Source organism: Buteo buteo, chromosome 6 (assembly GCF_964188355.1).
Source record: "Buteo buteo chromosome 6, bButBut1.hap1.1, whole genome shotgun sequence".
NCBI classification, from domain to species: domain Eukaryota; kingdom Metazoa; phylum Chordata; class Aves; order Accipitriformes; family Accipitridae; genus Buteo; species Buteo buteo.
Window position 1 is genome coordinate 4967684 of NC_134176.1, and position 22871 is coordinate 4990554.

The 22871-nt window shown below is 44.3% G+C and overlaps 1 protein-coding gene across 4 annotated transcripts in view; it reads left to right on the top strand.

Moving 5' to 3' along the window:
* Window positions 1-4989: 4989 nt before the first annotated feature.
* Window positions 4990-22871, top strand: part of FBXO34 (F-box protein 34) — a 40150-nt gene continuing 22268 nt past the window's right edge. For 2 of the 4 annotated variants that reach the window (XM_075029515.1, XM_075029517.1), the window contains exons 1-2: window positions 4990-5106; window positions 19672-19750. The gene's annotated coding sequence lies outside the window, so the exon portion shown is untranslated. The remainder of the gene's footprint in view (window positions 5107-19671; window positions 19751-22871) is intronic. The other 2 variants (XM_075029518.1, XM_075029519.1) reach the window with 2 other exon arrangements.

Sequence of the window (22871 nt, forward strand, 5' to 3'; positions counted from 1 at the left end):
ATCCGATGCAGTCTTTGGTGTTTGCTGATTTTTGTTACTCCCCTTTTTCTCCCAAATAGTGGAATTTGAAGGCATTCAGCAGTTCCACCTTATGATATCAGGATATAGTCCAATGATGTCAGCCATGCTGAACCACAAGTTTTAGGGAAAAAATTAGGAGTGTCTTCCTTCCAACCAAAAATCATTTTTTCTCACTGCATACCTGCATCTGAAGGATTCCTTCATGCTGAAACAATACTTGTTTGCTCCTCGGAGCACCTAAACCGGCACATTTGCTAATTTCCACTCATGGATGTTGATACTGAATTTAGGAAGCGTGGCTGCGCTACAGCTGGGGCTTTAATCTCACTAACTCAAATAACAACATCAGCGATAATGCAGCGGTACGCACTTCAAGGCAGACTGGTAACCCAAGTACCTAACTTGGGTCCTTGGCAGGCTCAGGCTCTGCCGTGCAGCTTTGCTGGTTGTTACCTGAGCTAGCTAGGTTAAAGCCAGAATGGGTTTCCTTAACACGCTGCAGTGACGCCTTCCACTGACAGCATCTAGGTCACCACAAGGGTCTTGATGTATTTGAATAATGCCATGATTTTAAAGTATTGCAGTGTCACTTTAAGACAAAACACGGTAATCACGTGTTTGTCAACCAAATTCCTGATTGCTACTGATTTTATTGTGTTAAGAGCAATAAACATATTACCATTTAATAGAGATAAGCAATATGAATATATAAACTCATGATACTGTACAGATATTATATGTGCCTGAAAGGTTAAACCTGCCATTCTCATACAGTCCTGATGATTTTACGATAATGTGCCTACATTTTAGCCATTGAAGCTTTGAGAACCAATTTGAATTTATCTATTTCTTGATAATATAACTGTCGTTATTAGATACATATTGTACTGAGGAGATCATTATGTGGAAATCTGCTAACTTGCTCTTTCTACTCTTCATTCATTCACATGGGGTATTGTTCTTTGTGAGGGTGATTCTTCCCAGCCTTGCATAAATGCACCTTACTGAAGAGCAATATGGAGCATGTAGGGAAACCATCTCCAAATTTAGCCCTGAAATAATTCCAATTTCTAAACATATTTTTGGTGAAAGTTCAGGCAAATGGAATTATAAAGCCGTAGCCCACAGCGCCACATACTTGCCACTTGCGTGGAGTCAAAGAAAAGCCTCTGTAGGCAAACTACTGTACGTGGAGCACAGCACAATGCTGCAGAGGGCACAGAATAGTCCTCCTGCCAAATTTAATTGATAACCTCTTAATCAAGTGTTGTGCAGCAAAACCATTACGGTGCATTGGCTGTTCCCATTTCTGCTTATGCTTTTCATCTGAAGTGGTTGGTAGTTTAAAAACCAGAACAAATTCTAGGAGCAGCAAACAGAAGCTAAATTCCTGTCTTACAACAACTAGGAAACACAGTTAAGCCTTCTGCTGCATTTTCTTGCTCTGTTCTTTGGGTTTCATTTTGCAAAGTAGCACGTTTTCAACAGGAGTGTGAGATAGCTACCCACCAAACCCCTAATGCCTCAGCCTGTAGCCTGGGAGGAGGGTATGGTCCAAGCAGGTAGGAGAGAGAGACATTTGGACTCTCACCAGGATGAGCTTGGAGAGCGTCTTGCCTTTCCTGGGTATTTGCTCTATCAACTAGATTAGCACATAAAACAAACGACATGAAATGCAACCCCTACAGCCCACAGTGTTAAAAAGAAACCGGTAACCTTGCTCTGTTCCTTCAAAGAGCACTTGCAGACTCCTGAACCCCAGATGCATGGGCCCAGGATCCCGAGCTGATGGAAATGCCTACACGCTGGCTATGTAAAGCAAGTCTAATACATCCCTGGTTTGATCTTTCCTGCAACCAGGTCTCTGCTTGGGAGGTGGGAGTTTCCACTCGCCCTTGGGAGGTGTCTAACACTCTCCAGGCTATAAATAGAAAGATGAGGTACCCAACTCTGGGTATTATATTGCACTCTGGCAGCCTGATACCTAATAGCTAGATGTTGTAGCACATTTATAAGCTCCCAGCTTTCACTGGAGCTAGCCTAAAACGCAAACTAGCAATCTTACAATGCAAAGTAGAGTTGGAAACAAAGCCTGGGTAGTTTTTATCTCAGCATATCTTTACATCCTCTGTTAATTTACGGTGCGTTTACACCGAATGTTCCCTGCTGTTACAGGTTTTGGTCAAAAACCCGCTCTAGCATTACAGGTGAAAGCATCCTGCAGCTGGTTTCATCCTCCAAGGCCTAAAGCCACATTCTTAAGGAAATCACATTTCTTTCCAAACAGGCTTGAACCTTCTTGGTATTCTTCCATGGGGAAGAGAGGAGCTGGAATTAACCAAAGAAAAAATGCTGTATTCAACCATAGGCCACTGCTGAGTTGAGACCAAACTTTTTGTCATTTCCACTTTCATTGGAGTGGGTTACTTTGGATGAATTGTACTTTTATCCCCTTTAGCAAAGGCAGATAAAGAAACCGCTTAGTGCGGTGGTATTAGATGATGTTTCAACAGCGTGAAGTAGGTTTCTAATTGAGTTAGGCCAAGACCATTGAGTTTTCATTTGAAAAGAACATCTTTTTCCCTAGCTTAGACAAGACTTCTAGGTTTTTTTTTTTATTTTGGCTTAAAACCTCTATGTATTTTTTCTCAGCACACGCCGCCTCTGTGTCTCCATTGCCCAGAAACAGAACATCTCGTATGGAAGCTGGATGCGACTGCTGGAGTTACAAAGGCGGTAAGGAACAGCTTGGTTTAGAGAGTACAACAACACAAAGCTTTGAGGAATATGACCGTTAATTAAGATGGAAACAATAAGAGAGCTGTAATGACTTGGTTAGTCCTATGTACTCTGACAGAGTTAAACTTCTCCAGGTCTCCGATAAGATAGGACTGGTTTTCTTTATCTATTGTTTTTTTAATGTTCAAGGCTACTGAAATGCAAAAGTGCCAGATGGCCATGTAAGCTAAACAATGTGCAAAATCTTTCTTATATTATCACTAAATGCCCCGGGGGGGGGGTGGGAGAAAGTTTATTTAATCATTAGAAGTCACTTAGCAGCAAATGGCATTTAGCTGTCTTTATCAACTTACAACAAAAGATTGGCTCTGTACTGTTGGGGGGCCTTTTTCTAATATGACAGGGCACATATTTCATTCTCCTTTAAGTCATCTGGTGATATCTTGTGTGTCAGTGTATGTCACTGAACTATGGCACCGTGCTAGTAAATAGTTTTTTTTCCATGTGCACAAACAAATCACCATGGTCCTATACCAAAATACAGAATCTTCCCCTGGAACACATGAAGCTACTGTGTCAGCAGCAGCTAAATCCCGTTGTTGTTCTGGGGTTTTGTTACAGTTCAGAGGAGAAAGTACTGGAGGGATGAGGAACTGTAGGTTCTGTTTTCCGTACTGTCACTGATCTAATATTTGACTTTCAGCAACTCATTTTACCTCTATCTTCCCTCCCATCCTCACTTTGTATATAGCGGCCGTAGTCAACAGGGACTCCAGAGACTTTGGGAGATTCATCTCAGCCATCTGAGATGCCATGTTAATGTGATCCTGTGCCTTGGCTAATTAGCTCTGCCCCTCGTCAGGACTACTGTGGCACAGTGCTGTGCTGACACACTTACACTGCTTTTTAGCTTAAGAACGGTCTCAAGGATCTTTTCACAGTATTGCATTACACAGAATAAGTAGTGTCTCCATGGCTGCTCTCCTGCAGGTCAGAGAAACCAGGCCTTTTAGGTTTGCTTAGCCATGCTCTCACCCTGGGTCATCTGTGGTCCTCCACAGGGACCTGCCTCCCTCCCCGCTTCCCTCTAAGCAGAAACAAACTGCTGAAATCTTCTTTTGAAGAGGGGGAAGGCTCCTTCTTGCAGGAACCCCTTTAGGCTCAAGCTACCATCTGGTGCCACCGCTTAATTCCCCTTTTCCCAATGCCTTCCCTTTGCATTTCACTCTTGTTTTCAATACCTTTGGTTTTGGAGGATTTCTCTGGTGCCTGTCTCTTTCTCCCTGCAGGCTGAGGGCTTTGCGAGGATGGCATAGAGAAGATGGCTGGAGTGATGCTTGCGTGAAGAACCGCTGCCTGGTGTCTGTGCAGCCATGCCTCCTAGGACACATCTACACCAAGTGGAGCAGCTCATGTTTTTCCTCTGCTGAGGGCAGCAACCGCACAAATGACAGCGAAGGGTATTTAGTGATTGTGCCGGGGAGGCAACGTTGGCAAAATACGCTGGCTGGCAAGATGCTGGTGGGGTTCCAGTACCCTGAAGGAGCTTCACGCTCCCAGTGACCTCTTAGCAGCTCTTTTGGCTTTGCAGTCAGGAGTTAAGTAGATTTTAAAGCCGAAAAGGTCTACCAAACGAGTTTCTTTGGCCTCTTGCAGAGGACTATACCGATTTTTAGCCTGTTATCCCCATACTAAACCCACTCGTAGGCTGCCGGTGCCACGCAGGGGGGGTGGGAGCTGGCACCCCCATCGCCTTCAGTGCCACGTTGGTCGCTGAACCTCACGGCACACGGGCAGCAAGGGTCCGAGCCTGGAGACACCAGGACGAGCAAGGCTGCGGGGGCCCCACGCCTGCCAGCGCTAGGGACTCCGGCAAGGCCTCGACCAGTTCGGGGTCTGCCCTGAAAACGTCCCTGGCCCTTGGGCCCGGCCCTGCTCTGAGGAGACCGCTGCGGCCCTTTGAGGCGAGCTCCGGGCCCGCCAAAGGGCCGCGGCGGAGAGCCTGGGCGCCGTGACGAGACCCCGAGGGAGGGAGACCCGAGAGGCCCCGAGTCGCCCCCCCCGGTCGGCGCTGCCCGCCCCGACGGGTGCCTGGCGCGGCGGGACGGCCGGTGCCTGGCACGACGCGGGGGCGGTCGGCGGGGCCGCGGCCCTCCCCGGCGGGTCCGGGCCCGTCCCGGTGCCGCCCCGCCCCGGGCGCGGATTGGCGCGGCCGTGCGCGGCCCCTCCCGCCGCCGCGGCTGGGAGCGGGGGGGGGGGGGGGAAGAATCCGACCGCGCCGAGCCCAGCCTGGCGGTTCCGCGCAGCTTCGCCGCCGCCGGGACGTTCCCTTCCTCCCCGTTCCGGGTAGGCTTCTGGCGGTGCGGTGCGGCGGGGCCGGGAGCGGGGGGGGGCCGGCGGTTCGGCTCGGTTCGGGGCCGCGGGCCGGGGCGGGCAGGTGGGCGGCGAGCAGGCCCCGCACGCACCGCCCGTTCTCCCGGCCGGCCATGGCGGCTTCGGGGGCCGCCGAGGGGCCGCTGGCCGCTCGCCGGACGGAGCTGCGCGGCGCCGGGCCCCGTGGAGAGGGTACCGGGCCTCCTCGTTCCTCCGGTGCGGCGAGACGGCCGCCCCCCTCTCGGGTTTATTTGATTTGATTTGATTCCCGGTGCTCCCCTCGGCGCCGGCACCCTTCTGCCGTGCCGGGGGCACCGCGCTGTCGGAGGCGGCCGCCTTCCCGGGAGGGGGTTTTATTACGGTTTCCCCGTTGTGCCCCTTCCCCGGCTCCGCTGGCAGCGCTCCCGTGGCCTTCCCGCCTGACAGCGTGAGCCCGCGGCGGCGGTGGGAGGGAGGGAGGGAGGGGGGGGGCCTCGGGGAAAAGATCCCTCCGTGGGTGCCGGGTCCCGTTTCCTCCTCACGGCTGGGGTCAGGCGTGGGGGTCGCAGAGCATCTCTCCTTCCCAGCGGTTGCATAACGCGGCCGACCCACGCGTGACTGCGGGCAGCGCGACGGGGTCGTGGGGGGTGTCCGGAGCTGCCCTGCTTTCTTGCAGGTCGCGGTCTCTTCGCGGGCTTGCAGGCAAGCATGCAGGGTTTTTCTTTATTAAAAAAACCCAACCAAACAAAAAACCAGCAAGCCAAAAAAAATCTGTGTATTTTTCCCCAAATTTTGATCTTCTGAGTACTGTCACTTCCTGATCGTGTTTTTCTGTACGGCTTACCCCGTGCTTCATACATCTATCAGCCTTTTAGGGGGAAGGATTGTGAAGCTCAGTAAACATAAACAGTGATCCAAAAAGAAAGCCTTAATTGTTACGAGATATTGTAGATAACATTTCTAATAATGCGTTCACGTGGGGATGGTGTAAGAACCTAAGGAAAGGTTAAAAGTACAATTACAGTGGAAGTGATTTCTTCTCAAAATTACTTCCTCCAAGGCCTTACTTGAAACAATAAGAGTAGCTTTTAATTTCTTCAGTAAACTGAGGTTATTGAGTTGCACCATGTGGCTTCCAGTTGGAAAATATCACCCTTTATCAGCCAGAGAAGTGGGTCTAACGCTTGTCCTGCGAGGTGCTTTGTACAACGCCCAACAGCAGTGTACGTCTCTCTGCTCTGCTTTTAAATAACCGGCTTGGATGGGGCTGTAAAGCACAGCCGCAGCGGCTCGGGGTTCGTTGTGGGCTGTAGAACCCGCCTGCGAAGCTGTGTAAATACTCAAGCGGTTAACCCTGCTGCGCTGCATGCTATCTTGGCTATGCCATTGCTCTCGGTATCCAGTTTTGGTAGCTTGAGATATCCAGGCTAGCTTTGAACCGGCTAAGCGCCCAGCGCAGACTCGAGTCGCGAGTCTTAATGAGTGTTTGCGTAGTGCTTCGTGTTTTCTCGGATGAAAGGTTTTACATAATTGGCCATTATAATTGTCTGTCACCCCTAGAGAAGAGCCAAAAAATAAAAAAAAGCATGGAGGTAGGCAGTTGTTTTGGAAGTCCAAAGTCTAAATCTGTAGATGCCTGTAGGTTGTTAATGTTGTTATTGCTTAACGCGGAGGCAGCAGAATGACTGACTAAAAAAAATAATCTAGTTCTGTTCTCCTTTTGAGCCATTTCATCAGCATTGTCCAGACAAATGACATCCTGCTTACGTTTGAGCTACTTGTTCTTCAGTGCCCAGAAGAATTTCTAATGCCACTCCACTTGCACCAGTGTTGCATTTTTTTTGTTTGTTGTTTTTTTTTTTTTCTTTCTTGAAATCTTAACTGGAAGCTTTTTACAGTGTTTTGATTCCTTTTTAATAAATGGCTAATCCCTTGCTGCAGGGGATGGGAGTGTTTTGAATGCAGCGTTTTTGGGTCCTGCAGGGAGGGGGAAGGGAGTGCCTTGTATTGCTTTCCAGCAGCCACCCTCCTTCCCTGGGCCTGAGTGAAAGAGCCTTATTGACTGGTTTTGAAGGTAATATGCCCAATTCTCCTCTTACATGCTAAAAACCATAAATTTGCTGTAGCACAGACCCTTTGAGGGAAAGAAATGGAATGTCAAGGAGCCTGGGCTTCATCACGAGCAGCCTGGTAACAAAGGCGGTGTCTGTTAATTGCATTGCGCTTATCAAAATCCCCCCTTCTAATGACAAAGTTCCATTTTAATAGGTGTGAAAAGTTGTGGGATTTGATTTAATAGCAGTGTCTTAAAATCATCTTGCACGCTCCGTATGACTAAGTTGTCTCTTTCATACTTAATTGGAGAATGAGCAGAGGTTGAGGAGGAAGCTCTGTACATTTCACTTGCACTAAATGCTCTCTCGAATCTTTTCTCCATTTAGGTAAGGATCGTGAAGAAGCATGAATGACTTGTCAAGCACTAAGCTGCAACTAATTTTCTTATAGGCATATAAAACATCTTTCTGTGTCCCTTAAAATTGGAAGCTCGTCTTGTAGCGTGCTGTGGACGTGCACCACGGCATTGGTGAGCTCTCTGCTAGCTTGAATAGCAGCTAGCAGCGAGAGTGTGTGCTCATAGAGACTGGCCTGTAGTTCCCATGCCAGGAGGGGCTGTGGTTTTGGGGCACAGAGGTGCCAAGGTGGATTTCTGGTGCTGTGAAGTTGAATACTGTGTTGTAGACGCACAATGCTACCTAGGTACTAACTGTCCCTGAGGTTCCAGGTGTCAACACATTCATCATAATGTGTTATTTTCACTTCTTGCTGCCCTGTAGCATAACAAAACAAGCAATTCAATATAATCCTCAAACACCGGTTGCTTTATTACCAGCAGATAGGGTATATTTCAGTATTCCCATTGCAGGTTTGATACCTGGTTTCAGAGAAGATAGCAGCTTATCTTGTACCCAGTAGTTGAGTCTGTAAGGAAAACATAGGACTGGTCCTAAGCCTATGATTAAAGATAATGTAGCTTTGGAAGCATGCATGTCTGTCATCCCTGTATGCTGCTTTTTTTTGGCTTTTGTGGATTATTGGGTCATTGGATGTATTACTAGATGTTCCTATCCATCCATATAAGCTTTTGAAGGAGGTCTTAGTTTAGTGAAAGTTGCTGGTTAGAGATCAACTTCCCAGCTTTGTAAGCTCTGCAGTAAGGAGGGCACAGGAATGCTGCTTTGGTATGTGTGGCTGCTCGTTTTTTAATTTGTACCATATTTTACTGGTTTTGTTTCCTAAGCTATTTTGAATCTATTAATTTATTAAAGTAGAATCTATTAAAGCCAGTGTGACAAACTTTTTTTTTATTAATGTCATTTTTTCCCCCACTTGTATGAATCGGGATAATTGCTCATAGTGCAGAGTCTGGGTATAGTTGTCGGATTTGTATTTGGAATTTGTGTTGATTCCCCAAATAACTTTTCCTTTTTGTCTTGTGGAAGGGGAGTATCTGCTGTATCACTTGCTAATCCTGCTGTTGCTGTCTCATGCCTAGAGCATAACTGGAGATGTATTTACCACTGTAGGCATGGTGGTTGGTTTTAATCTAGCTATTTTGGGTATCAAACACAGAGAAACCACAGCAGGACTGGCTGGTATAGGTATGGGGTGGGCTTGTGCAACTCACATTAATGGTACTTGCTTGGACAGCCAGTTCAGGGTAAAAGCTAGGTGTCTGCAGTGTCATTGCAATGGGTATCAGAGGCAGATAGATTAAATATATCTCAGGTATGCCTAAACATGTTGCAGTTGCATGTCTTGCTGTAGTACAGAGGTAATATGAATGTTTACATAGATCACCTTCCTACACATTGGAGGTTGAACTACCTCTTTTGTAGTGAGTTGCTGCTGGGCAGCCACATGACTACATAATGCTGTTTTGAGAGTAAAAATACACTACGGAGGGATGCATGAATGGCTGGTAAGAAAATGTCTGTCAGCTGTTTAAAAAAAAATTACTCAGAAATGGCTGACTGGTATCTTGGGGTGCAGAAAATAGTGCTCTTTTCCATGTGATTAAAAAAAAAAAAGCTCCTTTAGAAGCTGCTATGTTTGCAGTTCATAGCAAAGTAATGGCATTTAGGTAGCACAGAGGCTGAATTTCTGCCAGTTAAAATCTTGCTGTCCTAATGTGCCATTCTGTACAGTGCTTGGAAGCTAATATACAATGTTCTTCTGCCTTGCAGCAAAACAACTAGTGATTAAAAATTCAGCAGATGTTGTGGTTCACTTAACTACTTGTTCTTGCATCATTCAGGTCATATCACACAATTAATGTTGCTAATGTTCAATCTAGCTTTTTTTTGTTCTAAGAATGGAAATTATCTGAACTACCATGGGATTTACAGAACTGTTTTGGCAGGAACTGGGCTATGCAAAGTAAATTATTCAGAACTGTTTTCATTCTTCCCCTAACTTGGAGAATCTCCTTTTGATTTCTCAACTATTACTTGTTCGTGCCAGACAGGGCTTTCATTTCTGCAGCTTTTCTCACTTTAAAAATCGAAGTGTTTTCTTTTGATTGCTCTGAGATAAATGAGACTCCCTAGTTGAGAAGGGGGGGGAGGGGGGTGGGGAAGAGCACGATAGGTGTGAGTGCTTGCTTTCTTACTTAAACTCAGTATTTCATTTGGCCATAGAAATATTTTTGTATGAGAATTCTCATTGTGTTTCGGGCAGGGTTTCTACTGCTTTCAGTATATCTACTTTTAATTTGCACAATTTTCATTAATAGTATTCAATCAAGTGTGTCATTTACTTGACTTTTAAATGAGAGTTAAACTTTACTTTCCCTTCCCTATGTTCCTTTAATTATGTAAGTTTGGGGTTCTTTTTGTAGCACACACAGGTTCTAGAAACCTTTCCTGGGCTACCTGGAGCTACAAAGCAATGTTTGTGTAGTGAAACTTGTAGCTTGTTTTCACTTCTTTCACCACTTTTCTGTTTGGAAGCTGGTGCCCGTACTGCACAAGAAGCAGCCTGTCCTTTCTCTTCACAATCAGTGCAGTAACCGTGCTTTTGGTTGACCTCCCTGCACCTTCTCAAGACTTATCTGCTGATACTAGCAGTAGGAGACGGAATGGTCCTAGGTGGGTGCCCCCTAAACTAGATGCACGCGTTGACATACATCTTTATGGATCACACTTCTTCTATAAGCACAATATAAATATCAAGGTTAAGGCAGGCAAACAACTGAGAAAAGCTGCCGGGTCTTTCAATGTCTTTGAGAGTAACTTGCTATACTGGGGCAGCTCTTGGCTCGAGTGCTTAAGAAAAACTAAATTCAGAATGTGGAACGCAGGTGGAGTATTTTGGTCAAGGGCACATGTGAGGTTCAGCCATTGCTCAGCGCATTGCTGCAGGTAGCTTGAGAATTGCAGGGCTTGGGAGAAGACTATATCTTTTTAAGCATGAAGTAAGTGTCAAATCAGTAATAGGAATGGAAAAAGTGGATTTGTGCGTTACAGTATACAATACACAATGTATGATGTATACGCCTGTAAACCAGGGTTTGGAGGAGTAATGGGCAAAAACTGGAGACTTTCAGTTTGTGCACATTGTTTGAACTTGCAATTTGGATGACTTTTTGTAATCTTGTCAATTAGCACATCAAGAGGATGTATTTTCAGTCAAGGCAGACATTTTTCTTTGGAAAAACCTGTTTGGACTATTAACGCTAATGTACTTTGAGAGAACTTGTTTCAGCTAAATTGTCGGCAGATAGTCGATAGGTTTGAAAAATGGAGTCTTAAATGTGTACCCCTCCCCCCAGCCTCATTAATGTCCTATTTAGAATGATGGAAAAGAAGGATTTGGATTGGGTTTTGCATATTCCTGATACCTTGTATGCATGTATCCAATATGCTATATTTGCAGAATTGATATTCAGGATAATATGTTTAATCTCTGATTGCAAAAAATAACTTTACACACAGCTAGTTCCATCTGCTGGAAAAATAAGAGCGAGACTAACTTCATCACTTACTTGGGACCTGCTTTTTGCTGTGCTAATTACTATGTATGAACTTTGGAAATTTGCATAATTTTTTGGCAAACCTAAGCGGCAGCCATTTAATTTAGGATTTTATTAACTTTAAACATCCCTAGCAATTCCTAAGCTACTTCTAGTTAATTTTGTTGTTTTGGTCTTTTACAAGCTTTGATTTAGTAAGCTTCAGTAACATTTTTTTTTTTCCTCCTTGCAATGACTTTATATATATATGTATAAACAGGAGCTTGCTGCCATTTCCAATAACTTTCAACCTACAATCTAACAGAAAATTCCTTCTGTCATTCAAATAAAAAAGTGTTGAAATTGACTTCTGGTAAAATGAATGCTAAAACAGTAAAGTTAGAAGTTAGCTTTTGGTTGCTCTTCTGCAGTGTGAGAAGAGCACTTGAAATATTTTAAGTGTAGATGGTTTTCAGAAAGTAACCTTGGGGAAACTGGGGCATGTCAAGTCTGGTCCTAGTTCTGCTAAAAGCTGGTCTCATGATGTGAATTCATAAGCTCCAAAGAGTTTGGATATAAAATCATCATTGCAGATAGCTGCTAAATGTTCTCCCTTACTAAAAGGCTGGGTTTTGACATATTTTCAGCTTCTTGAGGTGTCTAGCAATGTCTTTTCCACTTGGTTTGCTTTTGTTCTTGTGACCTCCTCCCTTTACTGATTTCGCTGGTTGGCAGTCAGTGAAGACGTATAATCTGTAAAATATTATAACAGTTGGAATTTTACAGTAAAAAAATACTGTCTGCTTTATTGGAATGCTGTTATTTACTGGCTAATTTTCTTTTGGATGCAATAGACTGGATTAATTTTAAAATCTGAACTATTCTTTCTGCATTACAGTCTTAGCCCGCTTTCTGTCTCGGTACCATCAGAAACTTCCTATCTTGGTACGTGCAACTGCAGTCCTATGTCTTTGTCCCTCTTTCCTCCTCCCTCTTATTCCGTTGATCACTTAAGAATGCAGTTTCTTCCTTGGGATGAACGGGGTTATATTGCTAGGCTCTTTAATTCCTCTCTAATTGGCAGAAAGCCAAGCATAAAATCTTGTTCATAAGTCACTCTAGAGATTTCTTTGTACATGCTATTATTTTCTTTGCATGCTAACATCACTGAAAAGATTCCCCCCCGCGCCTCCCCCCCCAAGTCTAGACCAGGCATAATTATGTTCATGTGTATGTGTAGGCTTGGGTGTTGCCACTCTGCAGCCCAGCAAGCAATTAGAAGTGTTTGGGCAGTTTAAGACCAAAATTTCTTGTAGCATCAAAGGCAGCAGCTATCCCTCTGCATCTAGGTAGGTGAAATAATTTTCTGTTGTATCTAAACTTCAAAGACTAACTCATGGCTTGTGCCTGTGGTTTGGCTTTCTGCAATGTGTCATACTGGAGGCTATATTTTAAAGAAGAGTTTGGACATTGAGTTCAAACAGGACTTGCTGTGTATCGAGTGATAGAAGCTAGTGTTGAATTGGGGTTTGTGTTCACCAGCTCACGTGCTTCCAGAGGCAACCCAGTTCCCTTTTGATTTATAAAGCTCTTCATTGAGGTTTTTGTTCTGAACTTTGCCTTACCTAAGTCTTTAATGCAAAGCATAAAAAGCCTTTCCACCGTGAATCCTCCACTCTGGGAGTGCGGGACTGCGGTCTTAATGTATTTATGTTTTCAAACCTTTTGTGCTTCTGCCTGTCCTGACTCCTGAGGTTGAGAGAAGCTCTCTGTAAACATATATGCAAAACTGCCCCTTATTCTCCTGCCGTTAGGCTGTTCTTGGTTTGGTATCGTGCTGCCTGTCACTCTCACTGCGGTGTTCTCATTCATTTGCCTGCCTGACTGCCTGCACATGTCCTCGTCCTGGGGAGAGGAGGGCTGTCCCTGCACAGGGTGTTTGCACCCTGGGCAATCCACTGCTGAACAGTCAGGGCGTGCAAGGCATGGTAGCTTGAGACGAATGTCAGGGTACGTGAACTCTAAAAAAAAAAACCAACCCCCCCCCCCCCCAAAAAAAAAAAAAAACCAACAAAACAAAAAACCAAAAACCTTTAAGGAAAGCCTGTCCTCTGGAAATGGGTTTCTAGACCTCGATTTAACCATCAGCTCACCAGAGCTTGCTATCGAGTGTGGGACAGACTGTTGGTTTCTTGCCTTTTTTTTCCCTTTTAATTTCCTTTCTAAAGAAGGATGGCACTCTACTGTCTTTTTTTAAATGAGGTAACTTTATATTGATAAACACATGAATGAAGTGATGCAAAGAGTGCTTGTTTATGCGTCTGAAATCTAAGTAAATCTGCTACCACTTCTGAGATTTGGGCTGTGGGAGGATTACTGATAGCAATGAATCCATCTTCCATGGTGTTAGAAAAAAATCCCTGTGTTTCTCTTAGAATGCTTATGGATTTTTTTAGATGCAGTAGGACTGCAGATGTAGTCATCTTAAAATGTATAATAACTTGCTTTGAATAGGTCTTGCAGCAGAAGCAGTTGGAGACATCGCTTTGGTACAAGTTACTGAGAATTCTCTTTTAATGCAGCTTTACAGCCTGTGCTGCAAACGGGAGCTCAGAGCAGTTTGAGTCATGCTCCCTCCACGGATGGTGCATGGGATGCCACCAACAGTGGACTAAACCAGTTTTCCTAATGATTGCTTTGTTAGGCTTTAACAGCTTATGGGATTGTTAAAATGGTGTCCGCTGATGTGTCAGCTGTAGGGTTTAGGGTAAATTGTAGGATAAATAGTAGTAGTTTGCATACCTTTGTAGCAAATGTTTCTGCAGCATTCTGCATACTCTTCTCACCTTAAAAGTTTGGGGTTTTTTTTTCCCCTTTTTTCCTCTTTTGGATGAGTAGATGAAGCCAGCAGGGAAAGGGTTGTGTATGTATTTTGTCAAGTTAACACAGCTTCATCCCTGGCCTCACTGAATCCAAGGAAGTGAATGCACCAGAGTGTCCTGCAGGGATGGCCCAGTCATCTTTGGGAAAACATTTTTAAGAGGTTGGGAAGAACTTAACTTGGAAAAAAGTCAAGGAACATAATCTGAGTGTAAAATTGCTGCATCCGTAATGGAGCTATACAGAGCAAGTTCATTGATGTTGCTAGTTGCATTAATAATGGTTGTACGGTTTTTGTTGTTTTTTTTTTTTTTTTTTAAATTCTTTTTTTTAGGGCTGAACTAGTCCCCCCTGTCCCCCAGCCCTCCTCCCTTGTGTTACTTGGGTCATAGCAGACCAGCAAGGAATTATTTTTCATCAGGTGGCTGTCCAGGCTGAACAAAGGTAGTTAAGGACTGAGGAGTCTGTCAGGCTGCTTTCCATATGAAGAAGCCCAGAGATCTTAAAAAACAAAACAAACAAACATACAAAAGGTAAATGTAGAAGTTGGTGATCACAGGTAGAGAAACTTTACTGGGGTATACGTGAGGCAGAGGCTGTTGGGGGAAGGCATGTCTTTAATTAGACCAACTGCTATCGTTGGGGTGGAGGGGAGGATGAGTGAGCTTTTGAGCATGAATAAATGTCAACATGTATTTTATCAGAATTGCAGTTTGGAAGCAGGGATGCACTGTGAGTTGCCCTTCGGCTTTGGGGTGTCTGGGGCCTTTCTGCGTCTTCCATACATTAGCTGCAGTTATGGAAGGAGCTGTGTATACCACTTTACAAACATAAAGCACAACTCTTTAAGGGAAGGTAGGGTGCCAATTGTTAAGGTAAAATGAGCCAGCGTTTTCAGGCTGGAGTCAGTAAAGCTAGACAGAGCGCCAGCAAGTGATACCTGTGTCCTCAGTTTAATATATTCACTTCACAGTGGTGGTGCCCAGGAGGATTGGAGGATTAGTGAGAGATGCTTTAACTGAAAGCTAGTAGGAACAGCAGTGCTTTTTTCCTCTGAAAAGTGGTGTGCTTTTACTGGAATAGCTAAATGCAGGCATGTTAAGCTTAATATATGCATGTGTGGGTACCTGAGAAAACATCCCATTAAGTAAACCAGTAACTTTCTTCTCGGGAAATGCTGAGAATATCACCTTTGCTGCCAGTCAGGGCCAAGCCAGGCTTGTTAGCAGCTTGTAAGTGACAGCCCTACTTTGCTTTGTAGGTATTTTAAGTGATGAGGGTAGCAGAGCTAGAGATAGAGGTGATAACGTCTGTGCTGTGTGGGGTTTTTTTTGGTGGTTTGTTTTTTTTTTTTTTTTTCTTTTTGAGGAGGGGAGGAGGAGGAGATGGGACTAATTGCATACCTTCCAATTCCAGTTACTTCATTACTGGATAATCATTGGAGCAGCCCTGCAATCTGCTCTGATAGCAGATAAGTGGCACGGCTTGCAGCACTTTAATCTAAACAAAACTTAAGTGCTTTTTCCTTTTTCCCTGGAGTGAAACTGTAATTTCATTATGTGAATGTTAGCCAGGACAAAGTTGTTTTTGCAGCTGTCATGATGCTTCTCTGGGCTTTGTGCATGTTAGAGGTGTGTCCCCAGTGTATGTAGCAAAAATATCCTAAAATACTGCATTCCCTTACCTGGCAGCTTCAGCTGAAGGCTCTCCAAGTAGTTTGCCAGGTGAAGATCTGTTTAGCTTTGACGTTAGAAGTCTCAAAGGGTTTAGATATAAACCAATGAACATTTAGATTATATTTCCTTCCCATAGTGATACGTGTTAATTAGTTTCTCTGTCTGCATTAGGCCCTGAATAGTCAAGTAAAACAGCCTGAGCATCCTCTGCTACCAAGCTTGCTGCTTCAGAATATGAGTCCCTCCGGTGAGAGTGGTCATGTTGATGAGGCTGTAGCAGAACTGTGTGTTTCGGTTCCCCAGTGTAGAAATGGCGTTGTATGCAACCTGTATGATGCAAAAGAGAATTATTGGGCAGAGCTTTGGAGAGGGTTTTTGTCTTTCTTTGAAATGGGATAAAAGTGCATTTGTGCATCAGGCTGAATCCTGATAAAATACCTTCTTGGAACTGATGTTGATCATGATAATGATTTTTGAGGTACCGGCTTAAGGCCGTGAGAGCACCGCAGACGAGTGCCTGGATTTTGCATAGTGTAGTACTCGGCAAAGCTTGAACTCTTGTCAGGCTAACTTTTTCTGGACTGCCATAGAACTGTTAAATCTAATCTATTCCTAAAAAGACAGCTAGCTGACTGTGCAGTCTGAGCTACATACAATTCTTTGTCTCTGCTTTTGACTTGAATGGAAAAGTAGTTTGTTTTTGCATTAAATGGAACTCAACTGCTGCTGCCCCAAAGGGGGTCTGTTCTTGCAAGCTCTGCTTGGACTCCAGGCAGAGTGCTTTTGGCTCTCGCTGCTTTTTGCTGTAAGCAGGGTAACTCAAGTCAGGGTGATGGGAGGATGGTAACCCACGAAGGCAGATACTTGTTGACAGGTAAAACATCTTGGGGAAAGAAAATACAATATGCTTTTTTAATGTTTATAGTTTTTGTAAGTTTGGGCTTGGTTGTAACTGGGCTGATGGGGTTCATCATGTAGAGTGACTCAGTATGGATCCAACTGCAGTATTAAGCTCTGGGAATAACTTAAGGTGAAGTGATGGTGAATTTCAAAGAATTAAGGAGTACAAAGCCCCTTAGCTGGGTCTTGCATTTATAGAGTGGCTTTCAGAGGGAAAGACCCAAACATGCTTTGCAGGCTGGCCTGTGCATTGTGTCCTGGAATGGATCCATGCTTTGATAAGAACAATATAGGTTCTTCTAATGAGATGAACTGCATCACCTTTTTTTTAAGAAGGTATTTATTTATTTGTATAGGGGGAAAATATTATTTATTTTTTTTTTTCCCTGTGAAAATCTGTAGCCGATCAGATTCCTGCATCTGTTTTTAGCCACTGATACTGCAGGGACAGGAGGCTGGCAGGCTGGATTGGGTATTGCCTAAGTAAAAACTAGGTTCAAGCCTGTTATCTGGCAGCAGGGCTGCCTGAACCCTAGCCCGCTGGGCAAGTTGACCCACCATGTTCTTTGCCACAGTTTCCTCGGCAGAAGGTTGTAGGCCATGTGAGTCTTGTGTGGTAAGCCGGGTGCCCAGCTGCCTTTTAAAAAGAGGTCAGGGACCTTGCATTTGTAGGGAAAAGAAGCTAAAGGATGGGCTGCAATAACTTTCTCTCATGCTGCCAACCTGCTCTGAGGGTAATGTAGGTGGAAAGGGACTCACCTATGGACAGGAGGTTCGGCTGGGTAGTGAGGAAGGGTCCACAAAGCACAGCTCCTTCCTATGAGTGGGTGAAGGTCCTCCACCTGTATGCTTATAATGAGGGTAAACACCATTGCTTAGAGCAAGAGCTTGGCATCTTTTGTGCTGAGGTGGACTGCTGGCTGATGAAATGGTGTCTCTCACAGATGTCTCAAACCCACAGTGCTGGATTCTGCTTTGCTGTTGAACGGTTGTATGCAGTTGTGTTCCCTTCCTCTAGTAAAAAAGCTAATTCTGCGTCTCAAAATGGTCTGTTTGCCTACCCAGTGCTGTGCTTAGTATTTTTGGCATTGCCCTTGGGTCTGTGCAAGTTGACAAGGCTCTTGTGACCATTTGGATGGTGAGTCGCCTTCCCCATGCTCCGCTTTTCTTGAAGTTTGCTAATGAAGCTTCCACGGCAGCCACCCAGCCTTGGCTCTTCTCCGACCTTTGTTTACCGCTGAATGGTTGAGTGTGCCTCGGTACTTCCTTCCTCTTTCTTGTGTTTGGCTTGGGTGTTTGATCGCTCCTCTGAAGCAATGTATGGTTGCTTGAATCAACACATGTGACTGGGAGGGTAGGTGATGAGTGTCCACAGGTTTTTGCATTTGTGTGTTCATGAGCTGGGATGGGTGCACTGGGGCTACTTGTGTGCTTCAATATCCAGTACTTAGTTATGATCCATCTTGACTGCAGAAAATCAATTGGAGGCAAATTATCCAGTACTGGAGACTTTTCTGGGGGAAAAGTTTAATGAGTACCTGAAGGGCTGCAGTCCTGTAGATTGTGTGTGGTGTCATGTAGCTGTGAGCAAGTTTTCCTTCTTACGGAAGCTGGATTGATTTGGATAGCATCTGTTCTTTATGCGAGGTCCGCATAAAGCTGTCTGACTTTAATCTGAATTTACTAGGCCGTTAATAAGAATGACCTCTGCCCTGAGTAACTTGTTCAGCCTATGTTATGTTGCAGGAGCACCATGGAGATGAAGCCTGCTGGCTTTATTTTCCTCCGAAATCCATTTGGCTTAAAGTTGCCTTCAGAATCTCAGCCTCCATGGTACTTCAGACTTGCAACTGGGTAACCTGCCAGGTGTTTAAGTAGACTGAGGTTGGGGCAAAGCCTGGATGTTTTGGTGGCTGAGCGGTGACATTGGCATGTGGAACTTGTCATTCAGGTGTCCTCATGCTGAGAGCAGTGTGCCTCTTGCCTGTCTCTTCTTCCCTTTATAATTTGCAATTTGTATTTAAAAGTAGAGGGATTTAAATTTTGTTTTCTCTGCAGTTGTGGTCTATAGGAGCAATTAGCTGTCGTGATGTTTGGCACTGGAACTGCCTATGGTGGCTGATTGCGTAAGCGAGCAGGGAGCAAGTGAAGGTATTTGCACCAGTCCTTTAGAAACTGGTGTAATTCAGGCCTGAATCAAGTTCAGGCTCAAACAGGTTGTGGAATTTATTTATACAACACCACTGGGGTGTGTGGCATTGCAGAGACAAATAAACAATGGTTCCCAGCCCCGAGGCATGTGTTCGGTATTAGATAATGAGGCATGGGGTAATTATAGTCAAGGACCTGGGAGGAGGGGTTAGGAGAGGGTGAGGGTTACATGTAGAGAGCATGAAATGTTCCTTGTTGCGCCTGCAACTTCTTAATGTCACTGTTAAGAAATTGTGGGTGCGTCTGAGGTTATAGGAAGGATGGAGGTCAGCTTTGCAGAAGGAAATATTGAGTGAGTTACAAGAGACGCGTGGATTAATAAGAGAAAGCGGAAGGAGGTGGACTGGAACCAGTCAAGTATATGGGGAGTGGCTGGGTTTACCCAGAGGCTGAACATGCAAAAGCAGTGGTACTCAAGGGTCTTGAGGAATTTGGGTGTTAAAGCAGTGAGTGGGAATCCACACCCAGACCTCTAAACGCTTGTGCATGATGAGAATGGAGGAACACGTAAAGAAAGGGGTCCGGCGTGAGAGCTACTGAGAGCTTTGTGTTCTCTTCTCTTTGCTGTCCTTGCAGCCTGGGCTCCCATGATGCCAAAGCAGCTTCTGCCCTGCCACCCAGCGGGACTTCTCCTTGTGGCAGGGCTGCTGCCTTCGACTGTAGACGCTGAACTTGAACTCTTTTTGGGGTGTACTCAGTCAGTCGGCACTGAAGACCTGCTCGAACTGGTGGTGCTCCACATGTCAGCAGTGCATTGATTGTTGTTCCCACATGCCCTTTGCACTGGGCAAACCGGATCTTTCGGGTTTTAAGAGCTGGATAGTAGTTGTAACACCATTACCGTGTCACTAATTTCCTTTTTCCTTCCCTTTTGCTCTTCAGAAATGCCATTCTCATGAGTGTGCAAGGAACCCACAGAACTGTAATGTCTAACCCTACATGGAATAGCAACTCTTTGAAGGTACCACCCTTTTTTAACTACATGGCTTTGTTACAGGTTGGGTTAATGATGCACTGATCTTTACTTCGAAGCTTGAAATTGAAGAACCATGTCTTATGTAATGCTATCTCTTCCAAAGAGGTAACAGTGCTGTGACACTCTGGTATGATTTCGAAAAACTGCGTGCAACCCAGCACTTGTTCCGGGGTGCCAAGGGGCCATCCCTGCTTCTCTGTGAACAATCTCTTTAGGCAGGTCTGGTGTTGCCTTAGGAACAGATGGTGGTTTCTATTCAGAGAGCTGAACTAAGCTTTCTTCATACTTGATGGCCATCCTTGGAAACATATTGCCCTTCTTTTTAGTGACGCATGATGGCTTGCCTGTTTGTCTTCAACTTAATGACCTTCTGGATCGTCTTTCTTGACGAGAGGCTTCTAGCCATATTTATGAAGAATATAATGATAAAGTGCAGTTACACTTTAACATTTAGATTTAAATGTCTTAGCTGTTTGTGCTGCATTAACCAGCTCTCAGGCGTTGGCTTGCTCTGCTGTCTGATCCTGCAGTGATGCCATAATACTGAATTTTGGACTGCCCTGTACGTTACCATGGCAACAGACTGATGTCACAGACTCAAGGACATGACTTCAGTGTATGATCATGCAGAGGCACGATCAGATTTGTGAAGGAGAAAGCTGACTAATGCATATCTCAAAAGCAAACAAGGGGAATGCAGGTTACAGCTGACCAAGCAAGGTGCTTCAGTATGAAAATTCCCCTCTTAGACAGAGGAGGGGCTGATCATGTCTTTAAGACAGGAACAGTCGTCTTGATGAGCTTCTCTTTACCGTGGATAAGCAGACATCTTGCAGGTATCCTATATCTTTTAAACAGGTGGTGTTCTGGGGTGGGGAACCTTGCTCTCTGGTTTCAGAGCTTTGAAAGGGCACTTTTTTGTTTTAATTTTAAAGAACTTCTCAGTGGTCTTGCAAGCACACTGAGAACACTTCGACTTGCTTAATGTTGTTCAAAGAGTTTTAATTGGTTTTCCAAAGCTTTTATTTTATCCATAACATTGGAAGGTGAAAGGGGAACTCTGCATCTGCATTATGGTCACATTTTCCTATATCCTATTAGCAGATTCCAAGATTGTTTAATGTGATCTCCACCCATTTCATTTGGCTGCAACCTTTGCTCCCATGAAAACAAGGCTGATTGTTCTGAATTGCTGTGTGTATGTGCTTTGGCACAGCATGAAGGTACCTATAATAACACAGCCATTGTCTGGAAAAAAAAGCAGTTTGCAGTAATAACTACAAATAAAAGGGTGCAGTACTGGGGCAAGACAGATAATGGTCGTTTTCCCACCCATTATGTACAGCAGATTCTCAACATGGTCACCCCTCGGCATGACAGGGATGTGGGCTTTAGTGTAGTATGTGAATATTGGGAATAAGGGACTGAAATATTTGCATGTTGTTCCAAGTTTCTCTTTCCTGGATGCGGTTCCATTGCTCATATCTACGGATGGGGAGACTGAATGACTTTTGCACAATGCGGTATTTTATTTGCATGCTGTGAGCAGTTTAACAAGTGTGTGTGCTAAATGAAGCATTCCCACTTTCAGTTAGCAGCTGACGCACCCTTAAAATAAAAAAAGTGCCTTTAGGTTGAACAGTGGGGTTTTGAGGGGTGACATTGTGCTGTGTGTTTGAGCGGATGGTTGGTCGTGCCAAGCCTGAATGTTAACTTGAAATGCTGTGGGATTCAGCAAACAACCAACTAAAACTCCTTCATGCTGAAGTAATTTTGCTCATCTCTACATTTTGTGGAATAAAAGCTGTTATAGCGCAAGATTTGGGAGCAACGTAATTGTTTTAAATGTTCAGTGTCACACGAATTGAGGGTATTTAACAGAAACTGGCATTTCTTATAGCATTTTTGTTGCCTCCCAGGACAGGAAGCTGTAGAGTGTTAAAAAAAGAGGCAGGGAAGGAGTTTTAACAGCCCTCTCTCTAAATCAGGATGCTTGAATTCGGTGCCTGGCCTTTAGCTAAAAGGACTGGAAGCTCTGCAAGATTCAGTGATTCATGCAGCTCTGCAGTGAACAAGAAGATAATAGTGATGGACTATCAAGAAGGCAGCCTTGCTAAAAAAAGAGGCTTTGTGATATGGTAAAGGGGAAGGAAGTCTGGAGAACTTAGAAAAGGAACAAATGTTTTTGGAGGTGGGGAAAAACTTAAGTATCCATGTAGTTTGCTCTTGCAGTGGAGCCAGCAGAAGGAACTTGATACCAAACAAAAGTAGGCACACCCAGTATTTAGCACAGGGATCCTGGAAAGCTGCTCTTCAGTGCTGCTATGCCTTTCTGTTTGACAAATACCTTGTACAGTCACATCTTGCAGAGGCAGAAGTGAATAATACAAGCACCTGTGAGTTTGTGCAAAGGTGTGTGTGAGAGTTTGGAGGTGCTTGATGCTTCTCTAACAACAATAAAAAAAAATTTAATGGATATATAAAATGATACTCAAAGCAGGAAGCCAAGAGGGCTGCTGTTCCCTGAGAAGGAAATAATGACAGAAGATGCATTAAAAAAGAGGGAGAGGTTGCTTGTAGGGTGTGTTTATGGACTGTGATGATTGGAAATGTGATAAAACAGATTGCCACTCATACTTTGATACACAGGATCAGCAATGATTTTTCAAGTTGTTGAAACTTGCATTCAAAAAAAATAATATATTTTGCTCTTACTAATAGGTTAATCCACTGTAATTGACTGTGAAATAAACCTGGGGGAATTTACCCGTCTGCATGTGATGCACAGCCTCTTTGCTGTCTACTTGGAAACTGTACCTTCAGATAATTAAAAGCTGTTTTTTAAATCCATTCTTCTTTCAACTCTTATTTTTTTGCACCTTGGTACTTCTCTGTGAGCTATCAGTCACTCCTCTGGCTAAGGTGTAGAAACCAAGATAATGTGCTTTTAGGAAAGGAAAACTGGAGATGAATCTTTTTACTTTTTAAAAAAAAACACAAACCACAAATACTGCAAAACTAGGTGAATGCGTGAGGCTTTTTAACATGCTGCTGCATTTCTAAAAAGAATTTAACTTTCCCAGTCCAGTATGGAAAACTCTTAAGT